This window comes from Phallusia mammillata, chromosome 6 (assembly GCF_965637545.1).
Source record: "Phallusia mammillata chromosome 6, kaPhaMamm4.hap1.1, whole genome shotgun sequence".
Lineage (NCBI taxonomy): Eukaryota > Metazoa > Chordata > Ascidiacea > Phlebobranchia > Ascidiidae > Phallusia > Phallusia mammillata.
The window spans coordinates 12,819,503-12,847,323 of NC_137257.1; the positions used below are offsets into that span (position 1 = coordinate 12,819,503).

General features: G+C 36.9%; 10 non-coding genes across 10 annotated transcripts; all 10 read left to right on the forward strand.

Annotated features, from left to right (window-relative positions):
* The first annotated feature begins 937 nt into the window (after positions 1–937).
* Positions 938–1,016, forward strand: Trnad-guc (transfer RNA aspartic acid (anticodon GUC)). The gene has a single exon. It is a non-coding gene; the product is annotated as a tRNA-Asp (tRNA).
* Positions 1,017–3,565: 2,549 nt separating this feature from the next.
* Positions 3,566–3,644, forward strand: Trnad-guc (transfer RNA aspartic acid (anticodon GUC)). Its single transcript has one exon. It is a non-coding gene; the product is annotated as a tRNA-Asp (tRNA).
* Positions 3,645–6,193: 2,549 nt separating this feature from the next.
* Positions 6,194–6,272, forward strand: Trnad-guc (transfer RNA aspartic acid (anticodon GUC)). The gene has a single exon. It is a non-coding gene; the product is annotated as a tRNA-Asp (tRNA).
* A 9,052-nt stretch (positions 6,273–15,324) lies between these two features.
* Trnad-guc (transfer RNA aspartic acid (anticodon GUC)) lies at positions 15,325–15,396 on the forward strand. The gene has a single exon. It is a non-coding gene; the product is annotated as a tRNA-Asp (tRNA).
* A 1,329-nt stretch (positions 15,397–16,725) lies between these two features.
* Positions 16,726–16,797, forward strand: Trnad-guc (transfer RNA aspartic acid (anticodon GUC)). Its single transcript has one exon. It is a non-coding gene; the product is annotated as a tRNA-Asp (tRNA).
* A 1,329-nt stretch (positions 16,798–18,126) lies between these two features.
* Trnad-guc (transfer RNA aspartic acid (anticodon GUC)) lies at positions 18,127–18,198 on the forward strand. The gene has a single exon. It is a non-coding gene; the product is annotated as a tRNA-Asp (tRNA).
* Positions 18,199–22,329: 4,131 nt separating this feature from the next.
* Trnad-guc (transfer RNA aspartic acid (anticodon GUC)) lies at positions 22,330–22,401 on the forward strand. Its single transcript has one exon. It is a non-coding gene; the product is annotated as a tRNA-Asp (tRNA).
* Positions 22,402–23,730: 1,329 nt separating this feature from the next.
* On the forward strand, positions 23,731–23,802 carry Trnad-guc (transfer RNA aspartic acid (anticodon GUC)). The gene has a single exon. It is a non-coding gene; the product is annotated as a tRNA-Asp (tRNA).
* A 1,329-nt stretch (positions 23,803–25,131) lies between these two features.
* Trnad-guc (transfer RNA aspartic acid (anticodon GUC)) lies at positions 25,132–25,203 on the forward strand. The gene has a single exon. It is a non-coding gene; the product is annotated as a tRNA-Asp (tRNA).
* Positions 25,204–26,532: 1,329 nt separating this feature from the next.
* On the forward strand, positions 26,533–26,604 carry Trnad-guc (transfer RNA aspartic acid (anticodon GUC)). The gene has a single exon. It is a non-coding gene; the product is annotated as a tRNA-Asp (tRNA).
* Positions 26,605–27,821: the final 1,217 nt, after the last annotated feature.

Consider the following 27,821-nt stretch of genomic DNA (forward strand, 5'->3'; position numbering starts at 1 on the left):
ACACTGCTGTTAGCATTTGTCGACAATGGCGGCCATGTTGCGTTCTGAGGACTTGAGAAACAAGGGAAGAACAAGAACGAGTAGATTTGGAAGATGATTCAATGTCCGATATAGGTTTAAAAGCCGTTTTTCTTGCAAGCGGTACCGCTGCCTTTCCTCTGTAACAGTGACCAACATTAGTTGGGCTGCTGAATGATTTTCTTGCTCGTTTCGTTGATTGAAAGGTTTCATTTTCATGAGAGTTTAAATGAGACTCATCAGTTAGCGAGCAATTATTGTCGTCGTCTTCGGTGCGAGAGCGATTTTTCGAAATTACAGCACCCCGCTTTGACACAAAACTGTTATCGAACCTATTGCGTAACCGATTCCTGGGACAGGAATAAGCTCTTTGGATTTTTCTTTTGCTCACCAATTCGACCTTCAACGTTTCATCAAGAGCCTGCGAAAAAAGATTACGTTCGTAAAAACAGTTTGTTCAAAGTAAAGATTGACAACAATATGAAAGTGGTCAAGTAATTTAGTTAATTTTGCCGTAACACTTGTGTACAACTTACCATGCTAAGGAGATAAACTGCTACATCCGGGGTGGTATTCATCAATTTGTTTTGCATTGTTTCTTTTCAACGAATAGTTGTTGTTTTATTCAAGAAGTTCGATGGTGTGGACTATCAGCCAACCATTATATACGGAACTTTGCCAGAAAAAAAGTTTAAGAAGTCAACGTGTTTTTCAAGTGCCGCGTTTAAACTTTGCGTTTCGACTTCGTATCAGACATTTATTTTGTTTAATGAGATAAGACTGCTTATCAGAAAAAGTCCGCTCTTCAAAGTTAGCGTGGTACGCTCATAGTGATTAACTAACGTTTTAAGTTTTGTTTATGTTTGCGAAAGACATTTCTTCAGAATTGACATTCCAATAATTATCAAGATGTTTCATGTCCTCGTTAGTATAGCGTTAACTGGTAAGTATCCCCGCCTGTCACGCGGGAGACCGGGGTTCGATTCCCCGACGGGGAGCGTTTGTTATTTTTTCTGCATTATCTGTGAGATTTTAGTTGACAACGATTGGCTTTCAACGCCAAAAAAGTACAAAAATCCATTACTAACATGCTTTTTCTGGTTTGAACAGATTCCTTGAGAAACCTCAAAGTTTTGTGCAACAATGTCTGAAATCAGAAAAATGATGTGCACTAGTTTAATATTTTGCTTTATTGCAAGTGATGAAAATAAGCACATGACTGCTTGAAGACGAAGACACGAAAAGTCACAAAAAGAAGGTAATTGCAAAAACACACCAACGCGATGGAACAAACTTGATGAAAACATCTAAGTTATATATATTTCAACGTATATCTTTAATAAGTAAAATATGTCTTTCATATGCTCTTGAAGTTACCAGTGTTCTATTACACTGCTGTTAGCATTTGTCGACAATGGCGGCCATGTTGCGTTCTGAGGACTTGAGAAACAAGGGAAGAACAAGAACGAGTAGATTTGGAAGATGATTCAATGTCCGATATAGGTTTAAAAGTCGTTTTTCTTGCAAGCGGTACCGCTGCCTTTCCTCTGTAACAGTGACCAACATTAGTTGGGTTGCTGAATGATTTTCTTGCTCGTTTCGTTGATTGAAAGGTTTCATTTTCATGAGAGTTTAAATGAGACTCATCAGTTAGCGAGCAATTATTGTCGTCGTCTTCGGTGCGAGAGCGATTTTTCGAAATTACAGCACCCCGCTTTGACACAAAACTGTTATCGAACCTATTGCGTAACCGATTCCTGGGACAGGAATCAGCTCTTTGGATTTTTCTTTTGCTCACCAGTTCGACCTTCAACGTTTCATCAAGAGCCTACGAAAAAAGATTACGTTCGTAAAAACAGTTTGTTCAAAGTAAAGATTGACAACAATATGAAAGTGATTAAGTAATTTAGTTAATTTTGCCGTAACACTTGTGTACAACTTACCATGCTAAGGAGATAAACTGCTACATCCGGGTTGGTATTCATCAATTTGTTTTGCATTGTTTCTTTTCAACGAATAGTTGTTGTTTAATTCAAGAAGTTCGATGGTGTGGACTATCAGCCAACCATTATATACGGAACCTTGCCACAAAAAAAGTTTAAGAAGTCAACGTGTTTTTCAAGTGCCGCGTTTAAACTTTGCGTTTCGACTTCGTATCAGACATTTATTTTGTTTAATGTCACGCGGGAGACCCGGGTTCGATTCCCCGACGGGGAGCGTTTGTTGTTTTTTTCTGCATTATCTGTGAGATTTTAGTTGACAACGATTGGCTTTCAACGCCAAAAAAGTACAAAAATCCATTACTAACATGCTTTTTCTGGTTTGAACAGATTCCTTGAGAAACCTCAAAGTTTTGTGCCACAATGTCTGAAATCAGAAAAATGATGTGCACTAGTTTAATATTTTGCTATATTGCAAGTGATGAAAATAAGCACATGACTGCTTGAAGACGAAGACACGAAAAAGCCACAAAAAGAAGGTAATTGCGAAAGTACATCAACGCGATGGAACAAACTTGATGAAAACATCTAAGTTGTATATATTTCAACGCATATCTTTAATAAGTAAAATATGTCTTTCATATGCTCTTGAAGTTACCAGTGTTCTATTACACTGCTGTTAGCATTTGTCGACAATGGCGGCCATGTTGCGTTCTGAGGACTTGAGAAACAAGGGAAGAACAAGAACGAGTAGATTTGGAAGATGATTCAATGTCCGATATAGGTTTAAAAGCCGTTTTTCTTGCAAGCGGTACCGCTGCCTTTCCTCTGTAACAGTGACCAACATTAGTTGGGCTGCTGAATGATTTTCTTGCTCGTTTCGTTGATTGAAAGGTTTCATTTTCATGAGAGTTTAAATGAGACTCATCAGTTAGCGAGCAATTATTGTCGTCGTCTTCGGTGCGAGAGCGATTTTTCGAAATTACAGCACCCCGCTTTGACACAAAACTGTTATCGAACCTATTGCGTAACCGATTCCTGGGACAGGAATAAGCTCTTTGGATTTTTCTTTTGCTCACCAATTCGACCTTCAACGTTTCATCAAGAGCCTGCGAAAAAAGATTACGTTCGTAAAAACAGTTTGTTCAAAGTAAAGATTGACAACAATATGAAAGTGGTCAAGTAATTTAGTTAATTTTGCCGTAACACTTGTGTACAACTTACCATGCTAAGGAGATAAACTGCTACATCCGGGGTGGTATTCATCAATTTGTTTTGCATTGTTTCTTTTCAACGAATAGTTGTTGTTTTATTCAAGAAGTTCGATGGTGTGGACTATCAGCCAACCATTATATACGGAACTTTGCCAGAAAAAAAGTTTAAGAAGTCAACGTGTTTTTCAAGTGCCGCGTTTAAACTTTGCGTTTCGACTTCGTATCAGACATTTATTTTGTTTAATGAGATAAGACTGCTTATCAGAAAAAGTCCGCTCTTCAAAGTTAGCGTGGTACGCTCATAGTGATTAACTAACGTTTTAAGTTTTGTTTATGTTTGCGAAAGACATTTCTTCAGAATTGACATTCCAATAATTATCAAGATGTTTCATGTCCTCGTTAGTATAGCGTTAACTGGTAAGTATCCCCGCCTGTCACGCGGGAGACCGGGGTTCGATTCCCCGACGGGGAGCGTTTGTTATTTTTTCTGCATTATCTGTGAGATTTTAGTTGACAACGATTGGCTTTCAACGCCAAAAAAGTACAAAAATCCATTACTAACATGCTTTTTCTGGTTTGAACAGATTCCTTGAGAAACCTCAAAGTTTTGTGCAACAATGTCTGAAATCAGAAAAATGATGTGCACTAGTTTAATATTTTGCTTTATTGCAAGTGATGAAAATAAGCACATGACTGCTTGAAGACGAAGACACGAAAAGTCACAAAAAGAAGGTAATTGCAAAAACACACCAACGCGATGGAACAAACTTGATGAAAACATCTAAGTTATATATATTTCAACGTATATCTTTAATAAGTAAAATATGTCTTTCATATGCTCTTGAAGTTACCAGTGTTCTATTACACTGCTGTTAGCATTTGTCGACAATGGCGGCCATGTTGCGTTCTGAGGACTTGAGAAACAAGGGAAGAACAAGAACGAGTAGATTTGGAAGATGATTCAATGTCCGATATAGGTTTAAAAGTCGTTTTTCTTGCAAGCGGTACCGCTGCCTTTCCTCTGTAACAGTGACCAACATTAGTTGGGTTGCTGAATGATTTTCTTGCTCGTTTCGTTGATTGAAAGGTTTCATTTTCATGAGAGTTTAAATGAGACTCATCAGTTAGCGAGCAATTATTGTCGTCGTCTTCGGTGCGAGAGCGATTTTTCGAAATTACAGCACCCCGCTTTGACACAAAACTGTTATCGAACCTATTGCGTAACCGATTCCTGGGACAGGAATCAGCTCTTTGGATTTTTCTTTTGCTCACCAGTTCGACCTTCAACGTTTCATCAAGAGCCTACGAAAAAAGATTACGTTCGTAAAAACAGTTTGTTCAAAGTAAAGATTGACAACAATATGAAAGTGATTAAGTAATTTAGTTAATTTTGCCGTAACACTTGTGTACAACTTACCATGCTAAGGAGATAAACTGCTACATCCGGGTTGGTATTCATCAATTTGTTTTGCATTGTTTCTTTTCAACGAATAGTTGTTGTTTAATTCAAGAAGTTCGATGGTGTGGACTATCAGCCAACCATTATATACGTAACCTTGCCACAAAAAAAGTTTAAGAAGTCAACGTGTTTTTCAAGTGCCGCGTTTAAACTTTGCGTTTCGACTTCGTATCAGACATTTATTTTGTTTAATGTCACGCGGGAGACCCGGGTTCGATTCCCCGACGGGGAGCGTTTGTTTTTTTTTTCTGCATTATCTGTGAGATTTTAGTTGACAACGATTGGCTTTCAACGCCAAAAAAGTACAAAAATCCATTACTAACATGCTTTTTCTGGTTTGAACAGATTCCTTGAGAAACCTCAAAGTTTTGTGCCACAATGTCTGAAATCAGAAAAATGATGTGCACTAGTTTAATATTTTGCTATATTGCAAGTGATGAAAATAAGCACATGACTGCTTGAAGACGAAGACACGAAAAAGCCACAAAAAGAAGGTAATTGCGAAAGTACATCAACGCGATGGAACAAACTTGATGAAAACATCTAAGTTGTATATATTTCAACGCATATCTTTAATAAGTAAAATATGTCTTTCATATGCTCTTGAAGTTACCAGTGTTCTATTACACTGCTGTTAGCATTTGTCGACAATGGCGGCCATGTTGCGTTCTGAGGACTTGAGAAACAAGGGAAGAACAAGAACGAGTAGATTTGGAAGATGATTCAATGTCCGATATAGGTTTAAAAGCCGTTTTTCTTGCAAGCGGTACCGCTGCCTTTCCTCTGTAACAGTGACCAACATTAGTTGGGCTGCTGAATGATTTTCTTGCTCGTTTCGTTGATTGAAAGGTTTCATTTTCATGAGAGTTTAAATGAGACTCATCAGTTAGCGAGCAATTATTGTCGTCGTCTTCGGTGCGAGAGCGATTTTTCGAAATTACAGCACCCCGCTTTGACACAAAACTGTTATCGAACCTATTGCGTAACCGATTCCTGGGACAGGAATAAGCTCTTTGGATTTTTCTTTTGCTCACCAATTCGACCTTCAACGTTTCATCAAGAGCCTGCGAAAAAAGATTACGTTCGTAAAAACAGTTTGTTCAAAGTAAAGATTGACAACAATATGAAAGTGGTCAAGTAATTTAGTTAATTTTGCCGTAACACTTGTGTACAACTTACCATGCTAAGGAGATAAACTGCTACATCCGGGGTGGTATTCATCAATTTGTTTTGCATTGTTTCTTTTCAACGAATAGTTGTTGTTTTATTCAAGAAGTTCGATGGTGTGGACTATCAGCCAACCATTATATACGGAACTTTGCCAGAAAAAAAGTTTAAGAAGTCAACGTGTTTTTCAAGTGCCGCGTTTAAACTTTGCGTTTCGACTTCGTATCAGACATTTATTTTGTTTAATGAGATAAGACTGCTTATCAGAAAAAGTCCGCTCTTCAAAGTTAGCGTGGTACGCTCATAGTGATTAACTAACGTTTTAAGTTTTGTTTATGTTTGCGAAAGACATTTCTTCAGAATTGACATTCCAATAATTATCAAGATGTTTCATGTCCTCGTTAGTATAGCGTTAACTGGTAAGTATCCCCGCCTGTCACGCGGGAGACCGGGGTTCGATTCCCCGACGGGGAGCGTTTGTTATTTTTTCTGCATTATCTGTGAGATTTTAGTTGACAACGATTGGCTTTCAACGCCAAAAAAGTACAAAAATCCATTACTAACATGCTTTTTCTGGTTTGAACAGATTCCTTGAGAAACCTCAAAGTTTTGTGCAACAATGTCTGAAATCAGAAAAATGATGTGCACTAGTTTAATATTTTGCTTTATTGCAAGTGATGAAAATAAGCACATGACTGCTTGAAGACGAAGACACGAAAAAGCCACAAAAAGAAGGTAATTGCGAAAGTACATCAACGCGATGGAACAAACTTGATGAAAACATCTAAGTTGTATATATTTCAACGCATATCTTTAATAAGTAAAATATGTCTTTCATATGCTCTTGAAGTTACCAGTGTTCTATTACACTGCTGTTAGCATTTGTCGACAATAGCGGCCATGTTGCGTTATGAGGACTTGAGAAACAAGGGAAGAACAAGAACGAGTAGATTTGGAAGATGATTCAATGTCCGATATAGGTTTAAAAGCCGTTTTTCTTGCAAGCGGTACCGCTGCCTTTCCTCTGTAACAGTGACCAACATTAGTTGGGTTGCTGAATGATTTTCTTGCTCGTTTCGTTGATTGAAAGGTTTCATTTTCATGAGAGTTTGAATGAGACTCATCAGTTAGCGAGCAATTATTGTCATCGTCTTCGGTGCGAGAGCGCTTTTTCGAAATTACAGCACCCCGCTTTGACACAAAACTGTTATCGAACCTATTGCGTAACCGATTCCTGGGACAGGAATAAGCTCTTTGGATTTTTCTTTTGCTCACCAGTTCGACCTTCAACGTTTCATCAAGAGCCTGCGAAAAAAGATTACGTTCGTAAAAACAGTTTGTTCAAAGTAAAGATTTTAAGAAGTCAACGTGTTTTTCAAGTGCCGCGTTTAAACTTTGCGTTTCGACTTCGTAACAGACATTTATTTTGTTTAATGAGATAAGACTGCTTATCAGAAAAAGTCCGCTCTTCAAAGTTAGCGTGGTACGCTTATAGTGATTAACTAACGTTTCAAGTTTTGTTTATGTTTGCGAAAAACAATTCTTCAGAATTGACATTCCAATAATTAACAACATGTTTCATGTCCTATAGCACGGTCCAAAACGAAAAAAAAAATTGAAAACAAAATTTTTGTTTCGGAATTTTGTTTCGATTTTTTTTGATTTGCGCATGGTGACGCTAGAGGACTGTGGAGTGTTGGATTATTGTTTGTACTGACTGGGCTCTAATTATACGATCGTAAATCATTTCTATTAGATAAAGAGTTACTTTTCATTATTATTGCCAATCATTCACCGTTAAAGGAAATTATAAACAGAAGTTAAGATTTCAAAATTAAATTTCGTTTCGAATAACGTTTGCAAAACGAAATTTTGTTTTCATGTTGGGTTCAAAAACGGAAATACAAGTTAGTTTGGGTTCCACCGAGAAATTAGTTAAATTTTGCAATATTAGTGGAAACAAATGAAATTGTAACATAATTATCTGGCAATTACGATATTCTAGAGTTGTTTAGCGCGACTCTAAAGTATGAAGATTTAATTTGTGAAGAAAACAGTTCATTTCAGTGATAACATTCTCACCACACGTTAAGTTAGAGAAACATCAAGGGGTTTCACATTAAAGTAAAGCAAAAACGAGACTGTTTGTCGAGATAAAGTGAATCTTCCACTATTTACGCCAAAAGATGATAAAAGATCTTGTTTAAAACAAATTTGACCGTGTGTCGAAAAAACAAATTAGAAAGGAAGAATTTGGTTTCAAAATAAAATTTCGTTTCGAATAAAGTTTTCAAAACGATATTTTGTTTTCGTGTTAGGTTGGAAAACGGAAAACGCGTTGGTTTTGCTTACACTAATAAATTAGTTGAATATTACGACACTTGTGGGAATAAATGAAACTGTGATGCAATTTTGTTCCAAATTATGTATACTCAAGTTGTTTGATGCAACTGTAAAGTGTAATGATGTTTTATGTGTAGAAAACAGTTCATTTGAACTATGGAATTCTCACTTTCACAGGACAATTAAACTTGTTTGTCAATGTTTCTTTTTGAAAAAATCTTGGTTATAACCTGCAAAAACGAACAAGTTTAATATTAAACGGTTTTCACGAGTCAACTTGGAATCGCAAACGGAAACAGCATGCAAAGTTTCAGTTTGTTCAGATAAGAGATCCTGAAATGACAAGCGAACATGATACTTATTTTCGTGGGGACGAACGCTAACGCGAAGTAGGTCGCTGTTAGTATACTTTAATGGCTCTTAAACACGAACGAATTTAGTTAAAATTAAACGGTTTTCACGAGAAAACTTGGATTGGCAACCAGAAACAGCATGCAAAATTTCAGTTTGTTCAGTTAAGCAAAACCGAAATGACAAGCGAACAGGATACTTATTTGCGTGGGCACGACCACTAACGCGATAGATGTAGGTCGCTGTAAGTATACTTTAATGACTCTTAAACACGAACGAATTGAGTTAAAATTAAACGGTATACACGAGTCAACTTGGATTTGCAACCAGAAACAGCATGCAAAGTTTCAGTCTGTTCAGGTTAGTCAATCAAGAATGACAAACGAACATGATACTTATTTGCGTGGGGACGACAGTTAACGCGATAGATGTAGGTCGCTGTTAGTATACTTTAATGGCTCTTAAACACGAACGAATTTAGTTAAAATTAAACGGTTTTCACGAGAAAACTTGGATTGGCAACCAGAAACTGCATGCAAAGTTTCAGTTGGTTCAGTTAAGCAAAACCGAAATGACAAGCGAACATGACAGTTATTTTCGTGGGCACAACCACTAACGCGATATATGTTGGTCGCTCTTACTATGCTTTAATTGCTCTAAAACACGAACGAACAAGTTTAAAATCAAACGGTTTTCACGAGCCAACTTGGATTGGCAACCAGAAACAGCATGCAAAGTTTCAGTTTGTTCAGATAAGAGATCCTGAAATGACAAGCGAACATGATACTTATTTGCGTGGGGACAACCGCTAACGCGATAGATGTAGGTCGCTGTAAGTATACTTTAATGACTCTTAAACACGAACGAATTTAGTTAAAATTAAACGGTATTCACGAGCCAACTTGTATTTGCGACCAGAAACAGCTTGCCAAGTTTAAGTTTGTTCAGTTAATCAAAACCGAAATGACAAGCGAACATGATAGTTATTTTCGTGGGCACGACAACTAACGCTATAGAGAAGTATTGGCCGCTCATAGTATAGCTTAATCGCTCTTAAACACGAACGAACTGAGTTAAAATTAACAGTTTTTACGAGCCAACCTGGATTTGCAACCAGAAACAGCTTGCCAAGTTTCAGTTTGTTCAGGTTATCGAACCTGAAATGACAGGCAAACATGACAGTTACTTTCGTGGGGACGACCGCTAACGCGATAGATGTAGGGTCGCTCTTATTATACTTTAATGGCTCTGAAACACGAAGGAACTGAGTTAAAATTAAACGGTTTTCACGAGAAAACTTGGAATTGCAACCAGACGCAGCTTCCAAAAGCATCAATCAATTGATTTTCGACATACAAAGTATCAGCGCAACACTGGCTCTCCGGCCGTGACCAGTCCACAAAGGGACTGACAGGGTTTTTTGTTTGTTTTAACTTTAATTCTACTGCAAGTTTGCAGAGTGATATTACAGTCTATTAAATATCGAATTGTAAAAACCGTTTTCTTTCTACAAAATTGGTTTTAAAATTGCCAATCAAATAAAAGTTGGTCGTTCATGACTAGTCCACAAACAGGTTGACATCAGGCCGTCAGTTGCTTGTTTTTAATTTAGTTCTAATAAAATTTTGGAACACGATGCTACCGTATATTTAAAATCGGACTGTGAAAACCGTTCAATTTTGTTTCGTCTTGTTCGTGTTTTAGATCAGGAAATGACCTGAGTGCTGGCTTTGTCGCTAGAAATAGAAAACATCAATACAATTAACTAGCTTACTTAAACCAAAGTATTTGCAAATAAATGCATTTGTTTAGAAAAAGTTTCAGAAAATTTATAGCGTGTATAATCCTTGACGTGCTAACAATAGCAGGGTCTTATGTGATACACTATCTACAACATTTTCTTGTTCATTAAGCGCTGTCTTTCCCTCGCTTTTGACGTAACAGTCAACTGTGACGACAGTCACCCAATGCTTAGCAGTCAGTGGCTACAATAAGAAAAAATAAGTATGATGTTCGCTTGTCATTCTTGTTTGGCTAACTTGAACAGACTGAAACTTTGCAAGCTGTTTCTGGTTGCAAATCCAAGTTGGCTCGTGAATACTGTTTAATTTTAACTCAATTCGTTCGTGTTTTAGAGCCATAAAGTATACTAAAAGCGACCTACATCTATCGCGTTAGCTGTCGTCCCCAAGCAAATGAGTATCATGTTCGCTTGTCATTCTAGGATCTCTTATCTGAACAAACTGAAACTATGCATGCTGTTTCTGGTTGCAAATCCAAGTTGGCTCGTGAAAACCGTTTAATTTTAAACTTGTTCGTTCGTGTTTTAGAGCCATTAAAGCATAATAAGAGCAACCTACATATATCGCGTTAGATTGTCGTGCCACGGAAATAACTATCATGTTCGCTTGTCATTTCGGTTTTGCTTAACTGAACAAACTGAAACTTTGCATGCTGTTTCTGGTTGCAATTCCAAGTTGGATCTTGAAAATCGAGTAATTTTAAACCTGATCGTTCGTGTTTTAGAGCCATTAAAGTATACTAACAGCGACCTACATCTATCGCGTTAGCTGTCGTCCCCACGCAAATAAGTATCGTGTTCGCTTGTCATTCTTGTTTGGCTAACCTGAACAGACTGAAACTTTGCATGCTGTTTCTGGTTGCGATTCCAAGTTGGCTCGTGAAAACCGTTTAATTTCAAACTTGTTCGTTCGTGTTTTAGAGCCATTAAAGCATAGTAAGAGCGACCTACATATATCGCGTTAGTGGTCGTGCCCACGAAAATATCTATCATGTTCGCTTGTCATTTTGGTTTTGCTTAACTGAACAAACTGAAACTTTGCATGCTGTTTCTGGTTGCAAATCCAAGTTGGCTCGTGAAAACCGTTTAAGTTTAACTCAATTCGTTCGTGTTTAAGAGCCATTAAAGTATACTTACAGCGACCTACATCTATTGCGTTAGCGGTCGTCCCCACGCAAATAAGTATCATGTTCGCTTGTCATTTCAGGATCTCTTAACTGAACAAACTGAAACTTTGCATGCTGTTTCTGGTTGGGATTCCAAGTTGGCTCGTGAAAACCGTTTAATTTTAAACTTGTTCGTTCGTGTTTTAGAGCCATTAAAGCAGGGGTGTCCAACCTTTTTGGCCAAAGGGCCACATGCGGTTTGCGAATGATTGCGCGGGCCACTTGAGTGTTACTGCTAATTTGGAATCTTAGAAGTACCTGTCTTATGATTTCTTATAAAAATCCTCACACCGAAATTATAATCTTGGAAATGTGTATTATCCTCGTTTGCAGTTATAAGAACAATAAACACACTACGATAAAGTTAAGTCAACAAAGGCCACAAGTCGATATTTCAATGTAAAGTTTGGCCCTGTTTTTCTCTAATATGTTTGGCAATATTCGGTGAGATGGACGATGGAGAAATGTAGAGCGATTTTTCCATACGGCTGTCAGAAATTACTGATCTTACAGGGGATTTTAAGTCACATGCCAACCTTTCTTGGAAAATTCTGTTAGCGTTACTTGCTTATTGTTTTCTGTTTGGCATAATCTATATCACTGCAGAGTTCGGAAGATGTTTTACAGCTAAATGCGTTTTGCGCGAGTCTCTGATACCTGATGCATTTCAATAAACCAAGAAACATTACTGATTCTCTTGAAGCACCAGGCAGATTATGACGTAACAAATACTAGTTGGCTCGTGGCAACTGTTTAACTTTATTTCAGTTTGTTTGTGATTAAAGGCCAATAACGGAAGTCACCAATCTTTTTAAAGCCTATTTCAAGATTACGAAATACCTAGTCAATAATATCAATAAATCTTGGCACCAAATGTTACTCCAAAACTTACTTAATACTGAAGTATTTGTAGATTCATGCATCGGTATTGTAAAGGTTGAAAAAAAAGAAAACTTGTAGTCCGTAGGGTTTTTGGTACTCCAGTGTGTGCAACATTTTCTTTGTTCACTGACCGTTGTTTATTCCCGCGCTTATGACGTAACAGTCAATTGCTATGATAGTGGCACGATGCTTTGTATTCAGTGGATGTGGTTAGAAGTTTAGAAAATTCAATAAGCATGTTGCACTAATATCAACTGAATTACTATAACACGCACCATTTTTTGGATTTTTCACGTCCAACCTACCAACAAAGTATTTGTACTTTGATTTTGATTATAAGCAAGCAGCTTTCCACTTGAATTTCGGTGAATTTTTCAGAAATCGCTTCGCTTGATGTACAAGTGTTACTTCAAACAGATTGATTGCCTTTTGTTCTTCGAATATTGTTAGCATTTTCTACAAAAATTGTTTATGTTCTTCTTCAATTCTATTAAACAGACAATTGTTCTGTTCAAATTATTTATTTTAACGCTTTGTTCTCCGTTTGTTTTACTACTAGATATTGTCAGCTGTATTGTAAAGATTGTTTATGTTCTTATTAAAATTTTCTTGAAACCGTTTTGAGGGCAAAATCGTTTCTTGAAACGGATTTCGAAACAAATTTTGTTTGTTGAAACAGTTTAGAAACAAATTTGTTTCTTGAAACGGTTTTGAAAACAAATTTGTTTCTTGAAACGGTTTTCGAAACGATTTTTTCGATCACAGCCATTTATTACTATGTCTGCCGTACCGTGTGGTAAGAATGTTATCACTGAACTGATCTGTTTTCCACATAAATAAAATAATTACACTTTACAGTCGCATCAACCAACTCGACAATATCGAAATTGGCAGATCATTATGTTACAATTTTCGTTTAGGCCACAAATGTTTTATTACTTAACTAATTTCTTGGTGAAACCTAAATCAACTTGCATTTCGTTTTCAAACCTAACATGAAAACGAAATTTCGTTTTCAAAACGTTATTCGAAACGAAATTTTATTTCGAAACCAAAATTTCGTTTCTATAGTTCCCTTTCACGACATAGGTTCATATTCGTTTAGAATACAAGATCTTACATTATCTGTTGGCGTAAATAGTGCAAGATTCACGTTATCGCGATAAACAATTACTATTTTGTCTTACTTCACTGTGAAACCCTCGATGTTTTGCTGATTTTGTGTGTGGTGAGAATGTTATCACTAAAATTAACTGTTTTCTGCATAAATGACAACTTTACAGTGCAGTGTCGCATCAAACAACTCGAAAATATCGAAATTGGCAGATAATTTAGTTACAATTTCATTTATTCCCACAAATGTTTTATTACTTAACTAATTTCTTGGTGGAACCTAAACCAACTTGTATTTCGTTTTGAAACCTAACATGAAAACGAAATTTCGTTTTGAAAACGTTGATGGAAACGAAATTTTATTTCGAAACCAAAATTTCCTTTCTAATTTCCTTTTGCGGCACACGGTCAAATTCCTTTTTAAACAAGATCTTTTATCATGTTTTGGCGTAAAAAGTGCAAGATTCACTTTATCTCGATAATCAATCACGATTTTGTTTTACTTCAATGTAAACCCTCGAAGGTTTGCTTATTTAGCGTGTGGTAAGAATGTTATTACTGAACTGATCTGTTTTCTACACAAATAAAATCATTACACTTTGCAGTCGCATAAAACAACTCGACAATATCGAAATTGGCAGATGTTTATGTTACAATTTCCGTTTTGCCCACAAATGTTTTATTACTTAACTAATTTCTTGGTGAAACGTAAATCAACTTGCATTTCGTTTTCAAACCTAACATGAAAACGAAATTTCGTTTTGAAAACGTTATTCGAATCGAAATTTTATTTCGAAACCAAAACTTCGTTTCTATAGTTCCCTTTCACGACACAGGATCAGATTCGTTTAGAAGACAAGATCTTACATTATCTGTTGGCGTAAATAGTGCAAGATTCACGTTATCGCGATAAACAATTACTATTTTGTCTTACTTCACTGTGAAACCCTCGATGTTTTGCTGATTTTGTGTGTGGTGAGAATGTTATCACTAAAATTAACTGTTTTCTGCATAAATGACAACTTTACAGTGCAGTGTCGCATCAAACAACTCGAAAATATCGAAATTGGCAGATAATTTAGTTACAATTTCATTTATTCCCACAAATGTTTTATTACTTAACTAATTTTGGTGGAACCTAAATCAACTTGCATTTCGTTTTCAAACCTAACATGAAAACGAAATTTCGTTTTCAAAACGTTGATGGAAACGAAATTTTATTTCGAAACCAAAATTTCGTTTCTATAGTTCCCTTTCACGACACAGGATCAGATTTGTTTAGAATACAAGATCTTGCATTATCTTTTGGCGTAAATAGTGCAAGATTCACGTTATCGCGATAAACAATTACTATTTTGTCTTACTTCACTGTGAAACCCTCGATGTTTTGCTGATTTTGTGTGTGGTGAGAATGTTATCACTAAAATTAACTGTTTTCTGCATAAATGACAACTTTACAGTGCAGTGTCGCATCAAACAACTCGAAAATATCGAAATTGGCAGATAATTAAGTTACAATTTCATTTATTCCCGCAAATGTTGTAATATTTTACTAATTTCTTGGTGGAACTCAATACCATCGCTTTTTTCGTTTTTAAATCTAACACAAAATAAAATTTCGTTTCGCAAACGTTATTCAGACGAACTTTGATTTGAAAAAATCAACTCCTTTTCTTAGCTCAAGTATACCATCAAGTGGCCAAATATTTGCCAAAAAATTTTGTTTCCTAGTATTATGTTTTTTCCCAAAAATTTCGTTTTGAATTTCGTTTCGAAACGAAAAAGTGTCGTACGAAACGAAATTTCGTTTTTCAAAACGAAAGTGAAAACGAAACGAAAAAACTCCATACAAAAACATACGCTGAATATGCCCTCGTTAGTATAGTGGTAAGTATCCCCGCCTGTCACGCGGGTGACCGGGGTTCGATTCCCCGACGGGGAGCGTTTGTTATTTTTTCTGCATTATCTGTGAGATTTTAATTGACAACAGTTGACTTTCAACGCCAAAAAAGTACAAAAATCCATTACTAACATGCTTTTTCTGGTTTGAACAGATTCCTTGAGAAACCTCAAAGTTTTGTGCAACAATGTCTGAAATCAGAAAAATGATGTGCACTAGTTTAATATTTTGCTTTATTGCAAGTGATGAAAATAAGCACATGACTGCTTGAAGACGAAGACACGAAAAAGCCACAAAAAGAAGGTAATTGCGAAAGTACATCAACGCGATGGAACAAACTTGATGAAAACATCTAAGTTGTATATATTTCAACGCATATCTTTAATAAGTAAAATATGTCTTTCATATGCTCTTGAAGTTACCAGTGTTCTATTACACTGCTGTTAGCATTTGTCGACAATGGCGGCCATGTTGCGTTCTGAGGACTTGAGAAACAAGGGAAGAACAAGAACGAGTAGATTTGGAAGATGATTCAATGTCCGATATAGGTTTAAAAGCCGTTTTTCTTGCAAGCGGTACCGCTGCCTTTCCTCTGTAACAGTGACCAACATTAGTTGGGCTGCTGAATGATTTTCTTGCTCGTTTCGTTGATTGAAAGGTTTCATTTTCATGAGAGTTTGAATGAGACTCATTAGTTAGCGAGCAATTATTGTCATCGTCTTCGGTGCGAGAGCGCTTTTTCGAAATTACAGCACCCCGCTTTGACACAAAACTGTTATCGAACCTATTGCGTAACCGATTCCTGGGACAGGAATAAGCTCTTTGGATTTTTCTTTTGCTCACCAGTTCGACCTTCAACGTTTCATCAAGAGCCTGCGAAAAAAGATTACGTTCGTAAAAACAGTTTGTTCAAAGTTAAGATTGACAACAATATGAAAGTGGTCAAGTAATTTAGTTAATTTTGCCGTAACACTTGTGTACAACTTACCATGCTAAGGAGATAAACTGCTACATCCGGGGTGGTATTCATCAATTTGTTTTGCATTGTTTCTTTTCAACAAATAGTTGTTGTTTTATTCAAGAAGTTCGATGGTGTGGACTATCAGCCAACCATTATATACGTAACTTTGCCAGAAAAAAAGTTTAAGAAGTCAACGTGTTTTCCAAGTGCCGCGTTTAAACTTTGCGTTTCGACTTCGTATCAGACATTTATTTTGTTTAATGAGATAAGACTGCTTATCAGAAAAAGTCCGCTCTTCAAAGTTAGCGTGGTACGCTCATAGTGATTAACTAACGTTTTAAGTTTTGTTTATGTTTGCGAAAGACATTTCTTCAGAATTGACATTCCAATAATTAACAACATGTTTCATGTCCTCGTTAGTATAGTGGTAAGTATCCCCACCTGTCACGCGGGAGACCGGGGTTCGATTCCCCGACGGGGAGCGTTTGTTATTTTTTCTGCATTATCTGTGAGATTTTAGTTGACAACAGTTGACTTTCAACGCCAAAAAAGTACAAAAATCCATTACTAACATGCTTTTTCTGGTTTGAACAGATTCCTTGAGAAACCTCAAAGTTTTGTGCAAGAATGTCTGAAATCAGAAAAATGATGTGCACTAGTTTAATATTTTGCTTTATTGCAAGTGATGAAAATAAGCACATGACTGCTTGAAGACGAAGACACGAAAAAGCCACAAAAAGAAGGTAATTGCGAAAGTACATCAACGCGATGGAACAAACTTGATGAAAACATCTAAGTTGTATATATTTCAACGCATATCTTTAATAAGTAAAATATGTCTTTCATATGCTCTTGAAGTTACCAGTGTTCTATTACACTGCTGTTAGCATTTGTCGACAATGGCGGCCATGTTGCGTTCTGAGGACTTGAGAAACAAGGGAAGAACAAGAACGAGTAGATTTGGAAGATGATTCAATGTCCGATATAGGTTTAAAAGCCGTTTTTCTTGCAAGCGGTACCGCTGCCTTTCCTCTGTAACAGTGACCAACATTAGTTGGGCTGCTGAATGATTTTCTTGCTCGTTTCGTTGATTGAAAGGTTTCATTTTCATGAGAGTTTGAATGAGACTCATTAGTTAGCGAGCAATTATTGTCATCGTCTTCGGTGCGAGAGCGCTTTTTCGAAATTACAGCACCCCGCTTTGACACAAAACTGTTATCGAACCTATTGCGTAACCGATTCCTGGGACAGGAATAAGCTCTTTGGATTTTTCTTTTGCTCACCAGTTCGACCTTCAACGTTTCATCAAGAGCCTGCGAAAAAAGATTACGTTCGTAAAAACAGTTTGTTCAAAGTTAAGATTGACAACAATATGAAAGTGGTCAAGTAATTTAGTTAATTTTGCCGTAACACTTGTGTACAACTTACCATGCTAAGGAGATAAACTGCTACATCCGGGGTGGTATTCATCAATTTGTTTTGCATTGTTTCTTTTCAACAAATAGTTGTTGTTTTATTCAAGAAGTTCGATGGTGTGGACTATCAGCCAACCATTATATACGTAACTTTGCCAGAAAAAAAGTTTAAGAAGTCAACGTGTTTTCCAAGTGCCGCGTTTAAACTTTGCGTTTCGACTTCGTATCAGACATTTATTTTGTTTAATGAGATAAGACTGCTTATCAGAAAAAGTCCGCTCTTCAAAGTTAGCGTGGTACGCTTATAGTGATTAACTAACGTTTTAAGTTTTGTTTATGTTTGCGAAAGACATTTCTTCAGAATTGACATTCCAATAATTAACAACATGTTTCATGTCCTCGTTAGTATAGTGGTAAGTATCCCCGCCTGTCACGCGGGAGACCGGGGTTCGATTCCCCGACGGGCAGCGTTTGTTATTTTTTCTGCATTATCTGTGAGATTTTAGTTGACAACAGTTGACTTTCAACGCCAAAAAAGTGCAAAAATCCATTACTAACATGCTTTTCCTGGTTTGAACAGATTCCTTGAGAAACCTCAAAGTTTTGTGCAACAATGTCTGAAATCAGAAAAATGATGTGCACTAGTTTAATATTTTGCTTTATTGCAAGTGATGAAAATAAGCACATGACTGCTTGAAGACGAAGACACGAAAAAGCCACAAAAAGAAGGTAATTGCGAAAGTACATCAACGCGATGGAACAAACTTGATGAAAACATCTAAGTTGTATATATTTCAACGCATATCTTTAATAAGTAAAATATGTCTTTCATATGCTCTTGAAGTTACCAGTGTTCTATTACACTGCTGTTAGCATTTGTCGACAATGGCGGCCATGTTGCGTTCTGAGGACTTGAGAAACAAGGGAAGAACAAGAACGAGTAGATTTGGAAGATGATTCAATGTCCGATATAGGTTTAAAAGCCGTTTTTCTTGCAAGCGGTACCGCTGCCTTTCCTCTGTAACAGTGACCAACATTAGTTGGGCTGCTGAATGATTTTCTTGCTCGTTTCGTTGATTGAAAGGTTTCATTTTCATGAGAGTTTAAATGAGACTCATTAGTTAGCGAGCAATTATCGTCATCGTCTTCGGTGCGAGAGCGCTTTTTCGAAATTACAGCACCCCGCTTTGACACAAAACTGTTATCGAACCTATTGCGTAACCGATTCCTGGGACAGGAATAAGCTCTTTGGATTTTTCTTTTGCTCACCAGTTCGACCTTCAACGTTTCATCAAGAGCCTGCGAAAAAAGATTACGTTCGTAAAAACAGTTTGTTCAAAGTTAAGATTGACAACAATATGAAAGTGGTCAAGTAATTTAGTTAATTTTGCCGTAACACTTGTGTACAACTTACCATGCTAAGGAGATAAACTGCTACATCCGGGGTGGTATTCATCAATTTGTTTTGCATTGTTTCTTTTCAACAAATAGTTGTTGTTTTATTCAAGAAGTTCGATGGTGTGTACTATCAGCCAACCATTATATAGGTAACTTTGCCAGAAAAAAAGTTTAAGAAGTCAAAGTGTTTTTCAAGTGCCGCGTTTAAACTTTGCGTTTCGACTTCGTATCAGACATTTATTTTGTTTAATGAGATAAGACTGCTTATCAGAAAAAGTCCGCTCTTCAAAGTTAGCGTGGTACGCTCATAGTGATTAACTAACGTTTTAAGTTTTGTTTATGTTTGCGAAAGACATTTCTTCAGAATTGACATTCCAATAATTAATAACATGTTTCATGTCCTCGTTAGTATAGTGGTAAGTATCCCCGCCTGTCACGCGTGTGACCGGGGTTCGATTCCCCGACGGGCAGCGTTTGTTATTTTTTCTGCATTATCTGTGAGATTTTAGTTGACAACAGTTGACTTTCAACGCCAAAAAAGTACAAAAATCCATTACTAACATGCTTTTTCTGGTTTGAACAGATTCCTTGAGAAACCTCAAAGTTTTGTGCAACAATGTCTGAAATCAGAAAAATGATGTGCACTAGTTTAATATTTTGCTTTATTGCAAGTGATGAAAATAAGCACATGACTGCTTGAAGACGAAGACACGAAAAAGCCACAAAAAGAAGGTAATTGCGAAAGTACATCAACGCGATGGAACAAACTTGATGAAAACATCTAAGTTGTATATATTTCAACGCATATCTTTAATAAGTAAAATATGTCTTTCATATGCTCTTGAAGTTACCAGTGTTCTATTACACTGCTGTTAGCATTTGTCGACAATGGCGGCCATGTTGCGTTCTGAGGACTTGAGAAACAAGGGAAGAACAAGAACGAGTAGATTTGGAAGATGATTCAATGTCCGATATAGGTTTAAAAGCCGTTTTTCTTGCAAGCGGTACCGCTGCCTTTCCTCTGTAACAGTGACCAACATTAGTTGGGCTGCTGAATGATTTTCTTGCTCGTTTCGTTGATTGAAAGGTTTCATTTTCATGAGAGTTTAAATGAGACTCATTAGTTAGCGAGCAATTATCGTCATCGTCTTCGGTGCGAGAGCGCTTTTTCGAAATTACAGCACCCCGCTTTGACACAAAACTGTTATCGAACCTATTGCGTAACCGATTCCTGGGACAGGAATAAGCTCTTTGGATTTTTCTTTTGCTCACCAGTTCGACCTTCAACGTTTCATCAAGAGCCTGCGAAAAAAGATTACGTTCGTAAAAACAGTTTGTTCAAAGTTAAGATTGACAACAATATGAAAGTGGTCAAGTAATTTAGTTAATTTTGCCGTAACACTTGTGTACAACTTACCATGCTAAGGAGATAAACTGCTACATCCGGGGTGGTATTCATCAATTTGTTTTGCATTGTTTCTTTTCAACAAATAGTTGTTGTTTTATTCAAGAAGTTCGATGGTGTGTACTATCAGCCAACCATTATATAGGTAACTTTGCCAGAAAAAAAGTTTAAGAAGTCAAAGTGTTTTTCAAGTGCCGCGTTTAAACTTTGCGTTTCGACTTCGTATCAGACATTTATTTTGTTTAATGAGATAAGACTGCTTATCAGAAAAAGTCCGCTCTTCAAAGTTAGCGTGGTACGCTCATAGTGATTAACTAACGTTTTAAGTTTTGTTTATGTTTGCGAAAGACATTTCTTCAGAATTGACATTCCAATAATTAATAACATGTTTCATGTCCTCGTTAGTATAGTGGTAAGTATCCCCGCCTGTCACGCGTGTGACCGGGGTTCGATTCCCCGACGGGCAGCGTTTGTTATTTTTTCTGCATTATCTGTGAGATTTTAGTTGACAACAGTTGACTTTCAACGCCAAAAAAGTACAAAAATCCATTACTAACATGCTTTTTCTGGTTTGAACAGATTCCTTGAGAAACCTCAAAGTTTTGTGCAACAATGTCTGAAATCAGAAAAATGATGTGCACTAGTTTAATATTTTGCTTTATTGCAAGTGATGAAAATAAGCACATGACTGCTTGAAGACGAAGACACGAAAAAGCCACAAAAAGAAGGTAATTGCGAAAGTACATCAACGCGATGGAACAAACTTGATGAAAACATCTAAGTTGTATATATTTCAACGCATATCTTTAATAAGTAAAATATGTCTTTCATATGCTCTTGAAGTTACCAGTGTTCTATTACACTGCTGTTAGCATTTGTCGACAATGGCGGCCATGTTGCGTTCTGAGGACTTGAGAAACAAGGGAAGAACAAGAACGAGTAGATTTGGAAGATGATTCAATGTCCGATATAGGTTTAAAAGCCGTTTTTCTTGCAAGCGGTACCGCTGCCTTTCCTCTGTAACAGTGACCAACATTAGTTGGGCTGCTGAATGATTTTCTTGCTCGTTTCGTTGATTGAAAGGTTTCATTTTCATGAGAGTTTGAATGAGACTCATTAGTTAGCGAGCAATTATTGTCATCGTCTTCGGTGCGAGAGCGCTTTTTCGAAATTACAGCACCCCGCTTTGACACAAAACTGTTATCGAACCTATTGCGTAACCGATTCCTGGGACAGGAATAAGCTCTTTGGATTTTTCTTTTGCTCACCAGTTCGACCTTCAACGTTTCATCAAGAGCCTGCGAAAAAAGATTACGTTCGTAAAAACAGTTTGTTCAAAGTTAAGATTGACAACAATATGAAAGTGGTCAAGTAATTTAGTTAATTTTGCCGTAACACTTGTGTACAACTTACCATGCTAAGGAGATAAACTGCTACATCCGGGGTGGTATTCATCAATTTGTTTTGCATTGTTTCTTTTCAACAAATAGTTGTTGTTTTATTCAAGAAGTTCGATGGTGTGTACTATCAGCCAACCATTATATAGGTAACTTTGCCAGAAAAAAAGTTTAAGAAGTCAACGTGTTTTTCAAGTGCCGCGTTTAAACTTTGCGTTTCGACTTCGTATCAGACATTTATTTTGTTTAATGAGATAAGACTGCTTATCAGAAAAAGTCCGCTCTTCAAAGTTAGCGTGGTACGCTTATAGTGATTAACTAACGTTTTAAGTTTTGTTTATGTTTGCGAAAAACATTTCTTCAGAATTGACATTCCAATAATTAACAACATGTTTCATGTCCTCGTTAGTATAGTGGTAAGTATCCCCGCCTGTCACGCGGGAGACCGGGGTTCGATTCCCCGACGGGGAGCGTTTGTTATTTTTTCTGCATTATCTGTGAGATTTTAGTTGACAAGAGTTGACTTTCAACGCCAAAAAAGTACAAAAATCCATTACTAACATGCTTTTTCTGGTTTGAACAGATTCCTTGAGAAACCTCAAAGTTTTGTGCAACAATGTCTGAAATCAAAAAAATGATGTGCACTAGTTTAATATTTTGCTTTATTGCAAGTGATGAAAATAAGCACATGACTGCTTGAAGACGAAGACACGAAAAAGCCACAAAAAGAAGGTAATTGCGAAAGTACATCAACGCGATGGAACAAACTTGATGAAAACATCTAAGTTGTATATATTTCAACGCATATCTTTAATAAGTAAAATATGTCTTTCATATGCTCTTGAAGTTACCAGTGTTCTATTACACTGCTGTTAGCATTTGTCGACAATGGCGGCCATGTTGCGTTCTGATGACTTGAGAAACAAGGGAAGAACAAGAACGAGTAGATTTGGAAGATGATTCAATGTCCGATATAGGTTTAAAAGCCGTTTTTCTTGCAAGCGGTACCGCTGCCTTTCCTCTGTAACAGTGACCAACATTAGTTGGGCTGCTGAATGATTTTCTTGCTCGTTTCGTTGATTGAAAGGTTTCATTTTCATGAGAGTTTGAATGAGACTCATTAGTTAGCGAGCAATTATTGTCATCGTCTTCGGTGCGAGAGCGCTTTTTCGAAATTACAGCACCCCGCTTTGACACAAAACTGTTATCGAACCTATTGCGTAACCGATTCCTGGGACAGGAATAAGCTCTTTGGATTTTTCTTTTGCTCACCAGTTCGACCTTCAACGTTTCATCAAGAGCCTGCGAAAAAAGATTACGTTCGTAAAAACAGTTTGTTCAAAGTTAAGATTGACAACAATATGAAAGTGGTCAAGTAATTTAGTTAATTTTGCCGTAACACTTGTGTACAACTTACCATGCTAAGGAGATAAACTGCTACATCCGGGGTGGTATTCATCAATTTGTTTTGCATTGTTTCTTTTCAACAAATAGTTGTTGTTTTATTCAAGAAGTTCGATGGTGTGTACTATCAGCCAACCATTATATAGGTAACTTTGCCAGAAAAAAAGTTTAAGAAGTCAACGTGTTTTTCAAGTGCCGCGTTTAAACTTTGCGTTTCGACTTCGTATCAGACATTTATTTTGTTTAATGAGATAAGACTGCTTATCAGAAAAAGTCCGCTCTTCAAAGTTAGCGTGGTACGCTTATAGTGATTAACTAACGTTTTAAGTTTTGTTTATGTTTGCGAAAAACATTTCTTCAGAATTGACATTCCAATAATTAACAACATGTTTCATGTCTTCGTTAGTATAGTGGTAAGTATCCCCGCCTGTCACGCGGGAGACCGGGGTTCGATTCCCCGACGGGGAGCGTTTGTTATTTTTTCTGCATTATCTGTGAGATTTTAGTTGACAAGAGTTGACTTTCAACGCCAAAAAAGTACAAAAATCCATTACTAACATGCTTTTTCTGGTTTGAACAGATTCCTTGAGAAACCTCAAAGTTTTGTGCAACAATGTCTGAAATCAAAAAAATGATGTGCACTAGTTTAATATTTTGCTTTATTGCAAGTGATGAAAATAAGCACATGACTGCTTGAAGACGAAGACACGAAAAAGCCACAAAAAGAAGGTAATTGCGAAAGTACATCAACGCGATGGAACAAACTTGATGAAAACATCTAAGTTGTATATATTTCAACGCATATCTTTAATAAGTAAAATATGTCTTTCATATGCTCTTGAAGTTACCAGTGTTCTATTACACTGCTGTTAGCATTTGTCGACAATGGCGGCCATGTTGCGTTCTGAGGACTTGAGAAACAAGGGAAGAACAAGAACGAGTAGATTTGGAAGATGATTCAATGTCCGATATAGGTTTAAAAGCCGTTTTTCTTGCAAGCGGTACCGCTGCCTTTCCTCTGTAACAGTGAACAACATTAGTTGGGCTGCTGAATGATTTTCTTGCTCGTTTCGTTGATTGAAAGGTTTCATTTTCATGAGAGTTTGAATGAGACTCATTAGTTAGCGAGCAATTATTGTCATCGTCTTCGGTGCGAGAGCGCTTTTTCGAAATTACAGCACCCCGCTTTGACACAAAACTGTTATCGAACCTATTGCGTAACCGATTCCTGGGACAGGAATAAGCTCTTTGGATTTTTCTTTTGCTCACCAGTTCGACCTTCAACGTTTCATCAAGAGCCTGCGAAAAAAGATTACGTTCGTAAAAACAGTTTGTTCAAAGTTAAGATTGACAACAATATGAAAGTGGTCAAGTAATTTAGTTAATTTTGCCGTAACACTTGTGTACAACTTACCATGCTAAGGAGATAAACTGCTACATCCGGGGTGGTATTCATCAATTTGTTTTGCATTGTTTCTTTTCAACAAATAGTTGTTGTTTTATTCAAGAAGTTCGATGGTGTGTACTATCAGCCAACCATTATATAGGTAACTTTGCCAGAAAAAAAGTTTAGGAAGTCAACGTGTTTTTCAAGTGCCGCGTTTAAACTTTGCGTTTCGACTTCGTATCAGACATTTATTTTGTTTAATGAGATAAGACTGCTTATCAGAAAAAGTCCGCTCTTCAAAGTTAGCGTGGTACGCTGATAGTGATTAACTAACGTTTTAAGTTTTGTTTATGTTTGCGAAAAACATTTCTTCAGAATTGACATTCCAATAATTAACAACATGTTTCATGTCTTCGTTAGTATAGTGGTAAGTATCCCCGCCTGTCACGCGGGAGACCGGGGTTCGATTCCCCGACGGGGAGCGTTTATTATTTTTTCTGCATTATCTGTGAGATTTTAGTTGACAAGAGTTGACTTTCAACGCCAAAAAAGTACAAAAATCCATTACTAACATGCTTTTTCTGGTTTGAACAGATTCCTTGAGAAACCTCAAAGTTTTGTGCAACAATGTCTGAAATCAAAAAAATGATGTGCACTAGTTTAATATTTTGCTTTATTGCAAGTGATGAAAATAAGCACATGACTGCTTGAAGACGAAGACACGAAAAAGCCACAAAAAGAAGGTAATTGCGAAAGTACATCAACGCGATGGAACAAACTTGATGAAAACATCTAAGTTGTATATATTTCAACGCATATCTTTAATAAGTAAAATATGTCTTTCATATGCTCTTGAAGTTACCAGTGTTCTATTACACTGCTGTTAGCATTTGTCGACAATGGCGGCCATGTTGCGTTCTGAGGACTTGAGAAACAAGGGAAGAACAAGAACGAGTAGATTTGGAAGATGATTCAATGTCCGATATAGGTTTAAAAGCCGTTTTTCTTGCAAGCGGTACCGCTGCCTTTCCTCTGTAACAGTGACCAACATTAGTTGGGCTGCTGAATGATTTTCTTGCTCGTTTCGTTGATTGAAAGGTTTCATTTTCATGAGAGTTTAAATGAGACTCATCAGTTAGCGAGCAATTATTGTCATCGTCTTCGGTGCGAGAGCGCTTTTTCGAAATTACAGCACCCCGCTTTGACACAAAACTGTTATCGAACCTATTGCGTAACCGATTCCTGGGACAGGAATAAGCTCTTTGGATTTTTCTTTTGCTCACCAGTTCGACCTTCAACGTTTCATCAAGAGCCTGCGAAAAAAGATTACGTTCGTAAAAACAGTTTGTTCAAAGTTAAGATTGACAACAATATGAAAGTGGTCAAGTAATTTAGTTAATTTTGCCGTAACACTTGTGTACAACTTACCATGCTAAGGAGATAAACTGCTACATCCGGGGTGGTATTCATCAATTTGTTTTGCATTGTTTCTTTTCAACAAATAGTTGTTGTTTTATTCAAGAAGTTCGATGGTGTGTACTATCAGCCAACCATTATATAGGTAACTTTGCCAGAAAAAAAGTTTAAGAAGTCAACGTGTTTTTCAAGTGCCGCGTTTAAACTTTGCGTTTCGACTTCGTATCAGACATTTATTTTGTTTAATGAGATAAGACTGCTTATCAGAAAAAGTCCGCTCTTCAAAGTTAGCGTGGTACGCTTATAGTGATTAACTAACGTTTTAAGTTTTGTTTATGTTTGCGAAAAACATTTCTTCAGAATTGACATTCCAATAATTAACAACATGTTTCATGTCTTCGTTAGTATAGTGGTAAGTATCCCCGCCTGTCACGCGGGAGACCGGGGTTCGATTCCCCGACGGGGAGCGTTTGTTATTTTTTCTGCATTATCTGTGAGATTTTAATTGACAACAGTTGACTTTCAACGCCAAACAAGTACAAAAATCCATTACTAACATGCTTTTTCTGGTTTGAACAGATTCCTTGAGAAACCTCAAAGTTTTGTGCAACAATGTCTGAAATCAGAAAAATGATGTGCACTAGTTTAATATTTTGCTTTATTGCAAGTGATGAAAATAAGCACATGACTGCTTGAAGACGAAGACACGAAAAAGCCACAAAAAGAAGGTAATTGCGAAAGTACATCAACGCGATGGAACAAACTTGATGAAAACATCTAAGTTGTATATATTTCAACGCATATCTTTAATAAGTAAAATATGTCTTTCATATGCTCTTGAAGTTACCAGTGTTCTATTACACTGCTGTTAGCATTTGTCGACAATGGCGGCCATGTTGCGTTCTGAGGACTTGAGAAACAAGGGAAGAACAAGAACGAGTAGATTTGGAAGATGATTCAATGTCCGATATAGGTTTAAAAGCCGTTTTTCTTGCAAGCGGTACCGCTGCCTTTCCTCTGTAACAGTGACCAACATTAGTTGGGCTGCTGAATGATTTTCTTGCTCGTTTCGTTGATTGAAAGGTTTCATTTTCATGAGAGTTTAAATGAGACTCATTAGTTAGCGAGCAATTATCGTCATCGTCTTCGGTGCGAGAGCGCTTTTTCGAAATTACAGCACCCCGCTTTGACACAAAACTGTTATCGAACCTATTGCGTAACCGATTCCTGGGACAGGAATAAGCTCTTTGGATTTTTCTTTTGCTCACCAGTTCGACCTTCAACGTTTCATCAAGAGCCTGCGAAAAAAGATTACGTTCGTAAAAACAGTTTGTTCAAAGTTAAGATTGACAACAATATGAAAGTGGTCAAGTAATTTAGTTAATTTTGCCGTAACACTTGTGTACAACTTACCATGCTAAGGAGATAAACTGCTACATCCGGGGTGGTATTCATCAATTTGTTTTGCATTGTTTCTTTTCAACAAATAGTTGTTGTTTTATTCAAGAAGTTCGATGGTGTGTACTATCAGCCAACCATTATATAGGTAACTTTGCCAGAAAAAAAGTTTAAGAAGTCAAAGTGTTTTTCAAGTGCCGCGTTTAAACTTTGCGTTTCGACTTCGTATCAGACATTTATTTTGTTTAATGAGATAAGACTGCTTATCAGAAAAAGTCCGCTCTTC